General features: G+C 37.9%; 1 pseudogene; it reads left to right on the forward strand.

The window, feature by feature from the left end:
* The first annotated feature begins 398 nt into the window (after nt 1-398).
* Nucleotides 399-2,518, forward strand: LOC117910031 (annotated as a pseudogene).
* Nucleotides 2,519-12,262: the final 9,744 nt, after the last annotated feature.

The following is a 12,262-nucleotide window of genomic DNA, read 5'->3' on the forward strand; positions in this document are numbered from 1 at the left end:
CAAATGGAATCAGGTAGGTACCATTTGGCATAGAGATTTATGGTATATTATTCATGTGATTCAGCATGCGATCCTGTATGATCATTGTTCAGAATATGGAATCTTACAGGGCAATATTGCGCCTATGGAAATTTCATTGGGAATCCCGCCTTTGAATGCCACCAGCCAAGGAGCGGATATATTCCGGACACTTCAGACAAAAATTGTGAGTAAAGAAATTATAAGATAACCATCTTATAATCTTATAATGCCGGCTTTCATACTTGATCTTTGGAGTTGGGATTACGGTGCATGCTTTCATGGAAATGTGATTTTATACTAACCATCTTCCTTGCAGAAGTGATCTTCAATTTTTATCCCTAATTTCACTGGTTTGGTTTAATCTTGCAGGGCTTTGGAAGTTTATAGCCAATGATTTATTCCTTCCCTTTATTGGTAAGGCTCCAATTAGAACTTGATTTTCAATACAATCTTTATTTTTGTCATTTTTCCTAATTTTTTTACAAAATTTCCTAATTCATTGTTAACAGCGGGGTTACTTTCTCCCTACACCTTAAAATTCCGAGGTAAGGATGCTTCTTGCAATTATTATTTTCTCATGAGAATAAGACAAAAGATTTATTTAGAGTTCTTTCATCTTAATTAATCTCTCCATTTCTTGCTTCTCAAAAAATTTAAAATTTAGGCGATCAAGGGCATTCTTCCTTGTGACTAACATGGCTTGGATGGTTTGACACAGGACTTCAAGAAACACTTGGTTATTGCAATTACTATCTCTGCAACACCTTGATGATTGGTAAGGCTTTCTTCACTTACATGTCTCCTCTTTTAATGTTATTTATGTCCGTCCATATTTTTAATCTGTTACTCTCTTCCTTACTAGGCGGCTGGATACTGCGTATTATTGGTAAGCCTCTTAAATTCCAACTACTATTTTTTTGTAAAAACAATATTGTAAAGATTTGATATGAAAATTCTTGGAATTCTTGCATTTTGAAGGTTATACAGTGAACTTCAAATTGACTTTGCTTTGTTTGACTGTACAAAGCAAAACCAATTTAGATGTAATTCAAAATTTTCTCCCAAATTTAAATGTAATTCAACTCCACTAACATATAAAGAAGTCAAAACAATGGAATTGAAACTGGGGTCTTCTTATCCAAGGCCCTAGTACTTCCGTCAAATTGCTCCCCGAGCAACAGTACACTATAAAGTGATTGTTAAAGTAGTTATTTCATATGGCTCTCTAACAACACAACAACTTAGTGTTTTACTTTATATGAAGGTAGAATAGTTTTTTCTACCATATGTATTTGTTGGATTTAACTTTGTTTTTCATATCTTATTCCTTTTTCTTAAAATTTTACATTTGATTTGTGTTTAGTCATAGGAAGGACTATGCTTGGGATGTTGTGCCTATTCGCCTATTTGATTTACAAGTTCCACCGAAGACATCTATCATTAGATGATAGTATTGAAGAATTCTTACGGAGTCACAAAAATCTCCAATCCATCAAGTACTCGTATTCAGACATAAAAAAGATGACTCATAACTTTGCGAATAAATTAGGTCAAGGAGGTTTTGGCTCTGTATATAAAGGAAAACTTCAAAGTGGTCGCATTGTAGCTGTGAAAGTGTTGGTTATGTCAAAAGCTAATGGACAAGATTTCATCAATGAGGTTGCAACAATAGGGAGAATTCATCATGTTAATGTGGTGAGACTCGTAGGATTTTGTGTACAAGGATCAAAATGGGCACTTATATATGACTTCATGCCCAATGGTTCTCTTGATAAGTTTATTTTTCTTAAAGAAGAAAATAACACTTTTTTGAGCTGGGAAAGGTTGCATAAGGTTGCACTTGGAGTGGGGCGTGGGATTGAATACTTACATCAAGGTTGTGACATGCAAATTCTACATTTTGATATCAAGCCACACAATATTCTTCTTGATGAAGACTTTACACCAAAAGTTTCAGATTTTGGCCTTGCAAAATTGTATTCAACGGATGAAAGTATGGTGTCTCTCACTGTTGCACGAGGAACATTGGGATATATTGCTCCAGAATTGTTCTATAAAAATATTGGAGGTGTCTCATACAAAGCTGATGTTTATAGTTTTGGAATGTTGTTAATGGAGATGGTGGGGAGAAGAAAGAATGTGAATGCAAATGCAGCGCACTCGAGTCAAATATATTTTCCATCATGGATTTATGACAGATATGATTAAGGGGATAACATAGACTTGGGAGATGCCACTGAAGATGAAAAGAAGCTTGTTAGGAAAATGGTGATAGTTGCACTATGGTGTATACAGATGAAGCCCATAGACGGTCCTTCAATGAGCAAAGCTTTAGAGATGTTGGAAGGAGATGTTGAGCTATTAGAAATGCCTCCGAAGCCTACTCTATACTCTGAGGAAATGTTAGTTGAGGATCATATGAGCATTCCAATAGAAGCACCAATTTCCTTGTGCAATTCCATGGGTACAATTACATTAGATGGAAGGTAGCATATCATTTTTCCACTTGCATGTTATCTCCTATGATATCATATGTTTGTAATTTGGATTAGATGTATGGGTTATAACTCCTCTTGCAATGTCCATATAATGTAATATTGTCTTGAGGCATTGGCATGGTACCCTAGCAACAAGCATATAAACATGTAATAATTATTACCTATGTTCTAAATTATTCAAATAGCACCAAACAGGAATATCAATTAATGTTTTAAGGCCTAGTTCCATAGTACTCAAATGATTATTGTTGTATTGCATAGCCTCACATGACTTAAATAACACCAAATATATATAATAGAAAACAAGGTAAACTAACTCTAAATAGAAAGATAAGCAATAAGATTAATAAAGATAAAAGAAAGGACATAATATTTATGATGTACCATAAGAGTCTTACCTATGTCCTTGGGAAATAGCAATCAATTCATTAACTTTTAAATTAGAAAATTACAAAATTGGAAGAATATCGAACTAGGAGGCTCTTACTTGGCAAAGAGCTTTCTTTATACTAATATTGGTTAAAGCCACTAAGATAGCTAAAAGGACATGGGCTTATATATAAGCCTCCAAGCATTGACCAAACCAATTCATAATCCATGTGGGACAAGGAATCCCTAAACTAACAATACTAATTACACAAAAAACCAACAAATCTCAACCTTGGAAAATTAATACTCCACTACCAACTCCCAAAATTCAAATATTCTCTAACAAATGAACTTCAAATGCATCTCTAGAAACCATATACCCAAAAATTTCAAACTAGTATGATATTAACCAATCCCAAATAGTAAGAGGGAGCACTACATGAATAATGCCTTATAGCAGCGGCTAGTGACCCTCACTAGAGGTCAGAAATGGTGTGCCTACAAATTATGGTTGCACACCAAGCTAACCGCTACATGGTATAGCCATAGGTGGTGCAACAATTTCTTATAGTTGTAGTTGTGAAAGTGACCATAAACACAAGTTAAAGTAATAGTAGCAACCACAGTAAAGTGCAACAAATGGTTCTTACAGCTGCATCTTGTTTTTGGCCCCTGCTAAATGGCATATAGTTGCATTTTGGAGTTGGCCACAGCTATAAGTTATCATTATTAATTTTTTGTGACGCTCATTTGTGAGGCTCCCCATTAAATCCTTCAAAACACTATAAAAATGGTGTGGATCAGAAACATTTTTCTTCTAAGAATTTGAGTAAGCATAATCTTTCTTTTGATATTACATGCAATTTCATGTTGCAATAGCAGCTTGACCTTATCCCAACCACCTCATAACTGAATGGCAATTTTTTCTGGATCTCTTTCAACACCAATAGCAAGTGTAGATTGGGTAAACAGAAAAAGAAAAGGGCTAACCCCTTCAAGATTGACACAAAAGCTTCACGGTAATATTCCAAAATTTGGAGAAATACAAAACTCATAGGTCAACAAAATCCTTCTCCTAAACATGATATCTATTATAAACCTTTTTCCGGCAAAAAAATAATAGAATCATACAATGGATATATACAGATGGTGAATCCCAATTAGCATCTACAAAACAAACCTGTAGGAACACAACAGAGATTTTTTAGATCAACATATTGAGAAAATGACTTGACACTCAAAAAGAAAGGCTAAGAAGCTCTGAGATTTGATGTTTTGTTAATAGAGATCCATGAGGACATAGAACAACATATTTAAATAGTTATTTTTTCTATGAATAAGAAAAAAGATTACATGAGTAATAGCATACCAATGCTTATTTGAATAAAGTGTCATTCATGGACAAAAACTAAAGAAACCAACTGGGACTAGGGGGCTAGGCCATGATATTATCAATTACGTTACACTAGGCACGCTATAATTACCATTGAGAGTAGAATGATATATTCACTTCTCAGCAACTCCAATATCTGATAGTATCATATTACCCTACAGGCAGAATACAAACAACGGATGAAATGTGAGTTGCAATAATCAGGCAATAAAAATCACATTTTGAACAATATAAGAACCCAACATCCAAACAAAATAGTATCAACAAGAAACTGCTATTCCTTTCATGATACAAGGAATTTTTGCCTCCATAAATTAATTACTTCATATAGAGTAAAATTTAAGGGTACAACAGACACCACCGCCTCATAATTCAAGAACCAAACCATCAAGAAGGCTATGTTGAAATCTAATCACCACATCCAAATAGGTATTTCTCTGGTCTCAACAAGTGACACAAGGAATTTTTGTATCTAGTGAATACCTTTGCCTACATCTAGTACAAGGTCCTGTTTTTATCTTGTAAACATATATATACATTCAAACATGTATACACACACACGTGTATGCACTATGAAGTTCCCTAGAAATTATAAGTAGGTTTTGTAGGTACATGGCTATGACCAATTCTTATCCTAGCTTGTAGATCTAGGTTAGCCCAAGGGTGTACCTTTTCCAAATTTTCTCTTTATGATGTTGCTTTATCCCTCTAGGTATATATTGTTAATGGCCACAACCTCAGCAATCTTTTTCATGTTTCCATGCATGGATCAGTTTAAAAAGGAAAAACACATGATTTCCAGAGTTTGAACTTCCATTATTTTACTATAGGTACAAGGTTAACATTTTTTGGTATTCATGCCCCAGTTTAGTCATTTTCATACTGACATGTGTTAATGGTGTTTTCTTACATGCTTATTGATGAAATCCTCCCTTCCCAAGTCCACAATTCATTCTAAGTTTATCAAAAGACATCAAGGCATCATAGAAAATCAACAATTCTAATATTGTAACATCTCCAACATTTGTAGAAAACACAAGATTCCATATTTAATCTCTAGATTGTAAATTAAGGTTCAAAACTCAAAAGCACATTCATATAGACACAAACCTCACTAGCCATCAGCTTTCGGACATTATTAGCATATAATTTTCCCATACATTACAAATGAGCTTAATTTGAGAGTTATACCCTGGCAATGAGAAAACCTGCTTTGGGCAACAATTCAAATCATGACATAACTTTTTGGTCTCCATCTCATCCTTGGAGCAACATGTACCTTACTCATGTCATTCCTCTTGTGTGGAGCTACCATTATCTTACCAATAACATGCAAAGTAGACAATAAGACTGAACAAGAAATCAAAATTCCTGAAGTTTAGAATCTTATACTGTAAGGAGAGTGGAACTATGAGTGTCCAAGTGTGGTTGCTTGTCAAGAGTTGAAAATTTGGATGATTATTTGGAGGTTCTATTCAAATTCTTGGGCAGAATGATTAGAGAATGAAAAATGATTAAGAAATTTGGACAACAATAGAGCAAGTAAGAAAAATTCAGATCTGAAATGAAGCATGAAATAGACTAAGAATGATAATTAGTTCATTGCAGCCCTTGTAAGAAGATAACTAAGTCTCCAAGTGTATTATTACTTTCCTTGTTCAAAATGGTACACGAGAACTTGTTTCCCCAAAACCAAACCACAATCTTCTTAGGTGTAAGTGGATTTTTCACATTAAGCATTTACCTGATGGTTCTATTGACAAGTACAAAGCTCATCTTGTCACCAAAAGATTTCAGCAATGATCGAGCATTGATTATCATGATGTTTTCAGTCCTGTTATCAAACCCACCATTATACATCTTGTTCTTAGTATTACAATCAGCCATGCTTGGTTTCTCTACTAACTTGATGTTAATAATGCTTTTCTTCAAGGCCACTTGTTTGAAGATGTTTTCATGGCTTAACCATTGGGATTCATTGACTGTGATCATCCTAATTATGTGTGCAAACTTTAAAAAGCTATCTATGGTCTCAAGCAAGCACTACATGCTTAGTATCATGAGCTCCACTAGTTTCTTCTCACCTCTAGCTTCACTAACTCTCATACTTACACTTGATATTTGTCTTCACACTAGTGGTGTCATGGTTTATCTCCTTGTTTATGTTGATAATGTTATCATAACAAGTGACAATGATGGTGTCGTGTAAAAGTTCATCCTAATCTTGCCCAACAATTCTCTCTTAAGGATCTCGAGTCTCTTTCTTATTTTCTTAGCATTAAAGTCACACACCATCGTCATGGATTATTTCTTTCTCAACATCAATATATTGGCGATCTCTTAGCTCACACTCACATGTCAAATGCTAAACCAAGCGCCACACCACTTACTACATCTCCAACTCTTGAACTCTATACCGGTACCGTCCTCTCTAATCCAACAGAGTATCAGACTATTATTGGCAATATTCAGTATATTTCTCACTCGACCTTAAATCGCTTTTACAATGAGTAAACCCTCACAATTTATGCATCACCCTACTAGTGCTTATTAAACTATTGTCAAACACCTTTTTTGGTACCTTTGTGGCACATATGATCATGGTTTGGTTCTTTATCGCAACTCTCTTTTCTTTTCATGCTAAAGATAATTTTACTTCTATAAGTGCTTACATCGTTTACATTGGTCGTAATCCTATCTCATGGAGTTCTAAGAAGTAAAGAATTGTTGCACACTCTTCTATTAAAGCGGAATATCATTTTGTTGCATATACATCTACAGAATTACGTTGGGTATGTTCACTTCTTATTGAACTTAGTGCTTATGTTCTACAAGTGTCTATGATCTATTGCAATAATGTTGATACTACTCATCTCAACTCCAATACGATCTTTCATTCCTGCATGAAACATATTGAATTGGATTATCACTTTATTCATGAACAAGTTCAAAGTGATGCTCTCTGTGTGGCTCATGTTTACTCCAAAGATCAGTTAGTTGATGCGCTCACCAAGCCTCTTCCACATGCATGATTTCTCACTCTTCAAGCCAAGATTCAACGCTCCTTCTAGAGCCCCATCTTGTGGAGGCATAATAGAGAAACTAAATAATTTAAATATCAGTTTATCCTTAATTTAACTATTAGTATTTATCTATTAATTATTAGTTTGAATTAGAGTAAAATATAAAGTTTGAATTAGAGTAGAAGTGTACTATTAGTTTGAATTAGAGTAGAAGATAGAATTTGAATTATAGTAAAATTGAAATGTATTTATATATAAATATTCCACATTATCAATGAGAATGTAAGTGTGGACCCCGCATTTCGACTCATGCGTTTCCCACTCGATGGCGAACTCGATTTATTATTTGAAAAATGATTTTTATTGTTTTAGAAAAATGACTTGGAGTCACCACTTATTTTTGTTTTATTTTAAAGGGTAAACAAAATAAGAAAGAAAAACCCTAAGGGTGACTCCTTATTTTGGAAAAGATGGTCTGTGAAAAACCGGATTGGGTTCGAGGGTCAGGTTACTATTCGGGAAGGTATGGTAAAGACCGTAGCACCCCTCTAAGCCCCTAAAGTCGGGTCTCTACTAATGAGATGAAGCAATAATGACAATGGATGAGTAAATCAATGAATACCCGGAATAAATCATGCACACGTGGGTATCAGAACATGCATAGACACTGATCAAAGTGAAAGTGGGTACATACTTGGGCAACGAGCCACCATGCGCTATCAAGAGAGAGAGTTAGTGCACAATTAAGGAATGATAGCATGCATGTCAGGGAGCAGGATAAATCAATCATGTATGATAATCAAATCAATCAATCAGTCAGTCAATTATAAAATTATTTATGTGGGGCCCCCACCAATACCCGATTTATTTTAGCATGAATTAATTTCGTAAATTCCATTAATTGGAATTACAAAATTAAAATCTTATTTATTTTAAAACAAAGGGGGATGTAGAAATTGTTTGCCAGAAGAAAGATGGCAACAAAGTTTTACTAAAAATGGGACTCTTGGGTGATCCTAAAATTCTAAGGATGAAATATGGGGAAATTGGAATTATTTGAAAACCTGAAATCGAGAAAGTATTTACCAAAAACGAGGTATAGGGAAACTGCTTTCAAAATCAAGGGATGATGAACTGGGTTGATAGCTCATGGCATAAGAAAAGGAAAAAAGTTGCATGCCAAAGGTGGCCATGCAACTAGAAGCATGCAGTGGTGAGCTTAGGGAGGAATGATGCTGGCAGAGATATGGGCTCCATCTCTTGAATCTGATCTATCATCTTCTCTCCTTTGTCCATGTCACTACCACTGTCACCAAACCATAGGCCTTCTAATCACGTGATGACTCCCCTGTAGACTGTTTGATGCATTCTCATATAAACTCTTAAAACACCTTTTGAGCTAGAGTCAATGCAGCCTCATCTCGGCACATACATTTGAGTATTATTTCAGGAATCTGAGTGATAAACCCCTGAATTTCAGCATCCCCTGAGTCCTTGGTTAGCAAAGCTTCCAAATCCTGTGCAGCAATTTGGTACTTATCCAATGCATCTCCATATTCAACAAGGTTTAGAGATGCCACTCCCCGGATGTTCTGTGGTAGAAGCAGCAGGCAATGATAGTGCAGCAGCTCCCAATCCTTTTCCAACATTAGAGGCCTCCACTGGATGAACTTCAGGGTAGGAGCCACTGACGAAAATGAAACAGAGTTAAGTTTAAAGCCATGAGGAGAAACACCATCCTTCACTCCAATGCGTGCAGAAGGGCCACTGAGGAATTGGGCAGAACTGGGATCCATATCCTCAAGAATTAGATCCAAGAGCTGAGTAGCACTCGATCCAGTGGCCCCGGTCCCATAGAGTAGAAGCCTAGGCTAAGCTGTCTTGATGATGAAGCATAAGCGCAAGACAAACCAGAACTGCCAGGAGCCACCACATGCAGCATGTGATCCAGCAGGAACTGCATTTGAGCTCTGTCCAAATTGATTTTGCCAGAGAAACCAAACGAAATCCTCATAAACCCGCTGTAGGGAATGGGACAAATGACCAGGTCTGGGGTGGAGGGCGTGGGTATGAAGGTTAGTTGGGTTACCTATGGTGGATACGTGTGGAAATGAGCAAGAGATGATGGTATAACTATGGGCTCGGTGAGTATATGGAATAAGAAATGGGTATGGTTACTTAATTGGGTGGGTATGAGAGATATAGATGGATGAAGGTGATGAGCATGACGGCAGGATACGATGAAGAAGAGTGTGAGATGAGCGACAGATGGCCATGCACGGGAGAATTGACGTTAAATAGAGAACGAGTGGCGAGAGAGAGGGAGAGACATGGGTTAGTGCTCTTGCTCACGGGTGGCATGGGTGATGGGAGCAGGGTGTTTGAGATGGGTAAGGTGAGTTGTAGATGAGCCCAAGGCTGAGGGAAGTGGGTCGCTGCAGCATTTGGAGATGGTAGTAGCCATCCCGTGCATGAGTTTCTGGACTCAGATAGGTAGCGCTCATTGCTTGCATCCTCTTTGGGAGATGATAGCGATTTCAGGGCTGACGGGATATCATTGGAAGCATCAGGAGTCTCTTTCCATGCTCCCAACATCTGATTCATTGTATCTTTGCATTATGATTTCCACAGAAACCCCGACATGTAATAGAGACAAGACGCGGAGGTAGAGATCCTCAGAAATGTATGAGTCAAACATAATAGGTGTTCCAACAGCTTTCTTGTCCTGTGGGCCATGTCATGGCAACCTCTTCCTCATCCACATGCTTATCTTGATTATTTATTATAAGTGTCATTGATGGCTCAGCAGATAAGTGGCAGGTGCACCCTCTCTTGGCCAAAGGAATGCCAATACAGAATACGACTACGCTCGTCCAGAAGCCGACTTGACTTTGGGTCATATGGGATTTCCTTGTTGGTCTTGGATCGGTTTCATTGGAGGGTGCAACCAAGGGAATCTGACCGGCGACTTTGACGGCCTAGTTAGATTAGGACCGTGGATATGGAAGTTGAGAGATGCGTAAAGACGGACGGCGAATGGAGGATGAGAGGGTTTAGAAAGAATAAGAAGGGCAAATGTGGTGGTGAAGCAAGTTACTGGCAGTGGGTATGGAGGATGGGAAGGTGATAGTGAGAGAAAAGGTATGTGGGGGGTATGATCAATGGGTTTAGAAAATGGTTGTGAAGAAATGATGCAGTGGGTATGAGGAAGAAATGAAAGTGTTAGATTCGGCATTTCAGGTGGGCATCTGGATATGGAAATGGGGTATTGGCTCACGATGCTAGAGGTTGGCTGTATACCAGAGCAAGGATTCCAAATTGCCTCAATGCTGCCACTGTGCACGAAACCCAGCCGGGTAGCAAACACTGTATACGTATATTTTCAATGGTGGCTCACTGCAGCAATAATATCCAATGCCAATTGACTCTCATACAAGGATTTCGGCATATATTAAACAGATCCTGACGCCCGTTCTACAATCCTTGGAACGACGTGTTACAGCATGCCAATGCGGACCCAAACTTCCAACATGCAAAAGAAGTGGGAGATCCTGGGGAATAAACTGGCTAGCGAAGTCCATGGGTCATACTAGACTTGCACTCAATGCGATTCATTAACGGGGACTGTAAGACCATGAATCTTATACACCCAATACTTATGGTATCAAGTCAGCCTGTCATCCATGGCGTTTCGACCTTGGCAGCTTATTCATAAAGCTTCACACTATCTCAAACTTCCAGCGTTGCGTCCTTGTCACTATGCTTCCAAGAAACGGGATAGAGTGCACAACTGCGCTAGATCTCATATACGGAATCGTCCTCAAGCATGACCCATCATCGAAACGCCTTTCGATTATCCGAGAAAACTTGATTAATATATTTTGCGTTACCTTCAGCAACATTGGCAATCACATTCCCTATCTAGGAGGATAACTGGTTGCTCTCCGTGGTGAGTTCGGTGTCGTTTAAGCTTCTCCATCGCATCAAAGGATAGCCAGCCAAAAGGGAAATGATACCATAGATGATGAAGGAGTGGCACAGACAGATGAAGCAGTCAAGAGGTATCCTTAGAAGTCCTCTACGGATGACATTTTAAGGGCTTTGTGATACTCTGAAGCATAGGTACTCAGTTATGACCTCCAATCCTGATATAGAACACTCAAACAGGCTCAATCTACTCAACATGCTCTTCGGGCACTCCATAGAAACTAAGCACCTGTAATCGCAGCTCCTGCTCCTTGGATTTGCGTTCTCAGATTGGAGATGCACTAGTCAAAACACGCCGCGAACAGACACCAAAACAGAGAAAAAATAGAGAGGAAAATTGATAGAACCAAACAAAGATGGGTGAGATGGGAGTTGGTTAAGCAAGACCTGGTCTCATAATTCATCCACAAGCTTACCAACTAGTGGGGGAAGAAATGGATTTAAAGAGAAATGATAAGAAGAAGACCTTGAGATACCACGCGGATAAAACTGGTCCAGATTCACATCATTTCTCTCAAAATGAACCCAGAAAAAAATATATGAACATGTAGTCATAGCGAATCCAATGAAAACATAGAAATCAACAAGAGCAACCACATGATATCCACACGCAAACTGCTAAATAACACCCAGCTAGGAACAGAGGGGAGCGAATAACAGAAGAATAATGGAGATAAATGAGTAGCATACCTGGAAAATGCTCTTTCGAGGTTCTATCCTCTAAACTATCAGAAGAAAACCTTATCTACTCCTCCGTAGGTACAGCATCCGCTTCCCCCTCAACGAAACTTGCCCCTCAAGCTCTCTCCCTCTCTCTCTCAAGTCGCTCTCTGTTCTTTTCTCACTCCCTGAAAAGATACAATGCTTCAGAAAACTCTCTCAAAAGCTCTTGGAGTCCCCCCCCCTTCTCACTATTCTTCCAAAAACTAGCCAAAAGCCCTCTTGAAAAGATCTTACTCTCCTCTCAATAA

This window comes from Vitis riparia, unplaced genomic scaffold (assembly GCF_004353265.1).
Source record: "Vitis riparia cultivar Riparia Gloire de Montpellier isolate 1030 unplaced genomic scaffold, EGFV_Vit.rip_1.0 scaffold541_pilon_pilon, whole genome shotgun sequence".
Classification (NCBI taxonomy): domain Eukaryota; kingdom Viridiplantae; phylum Streptophyta; class Magnoliopsida; order Vitales; family Vitaceae; genus Vitis; species Vitis riparia.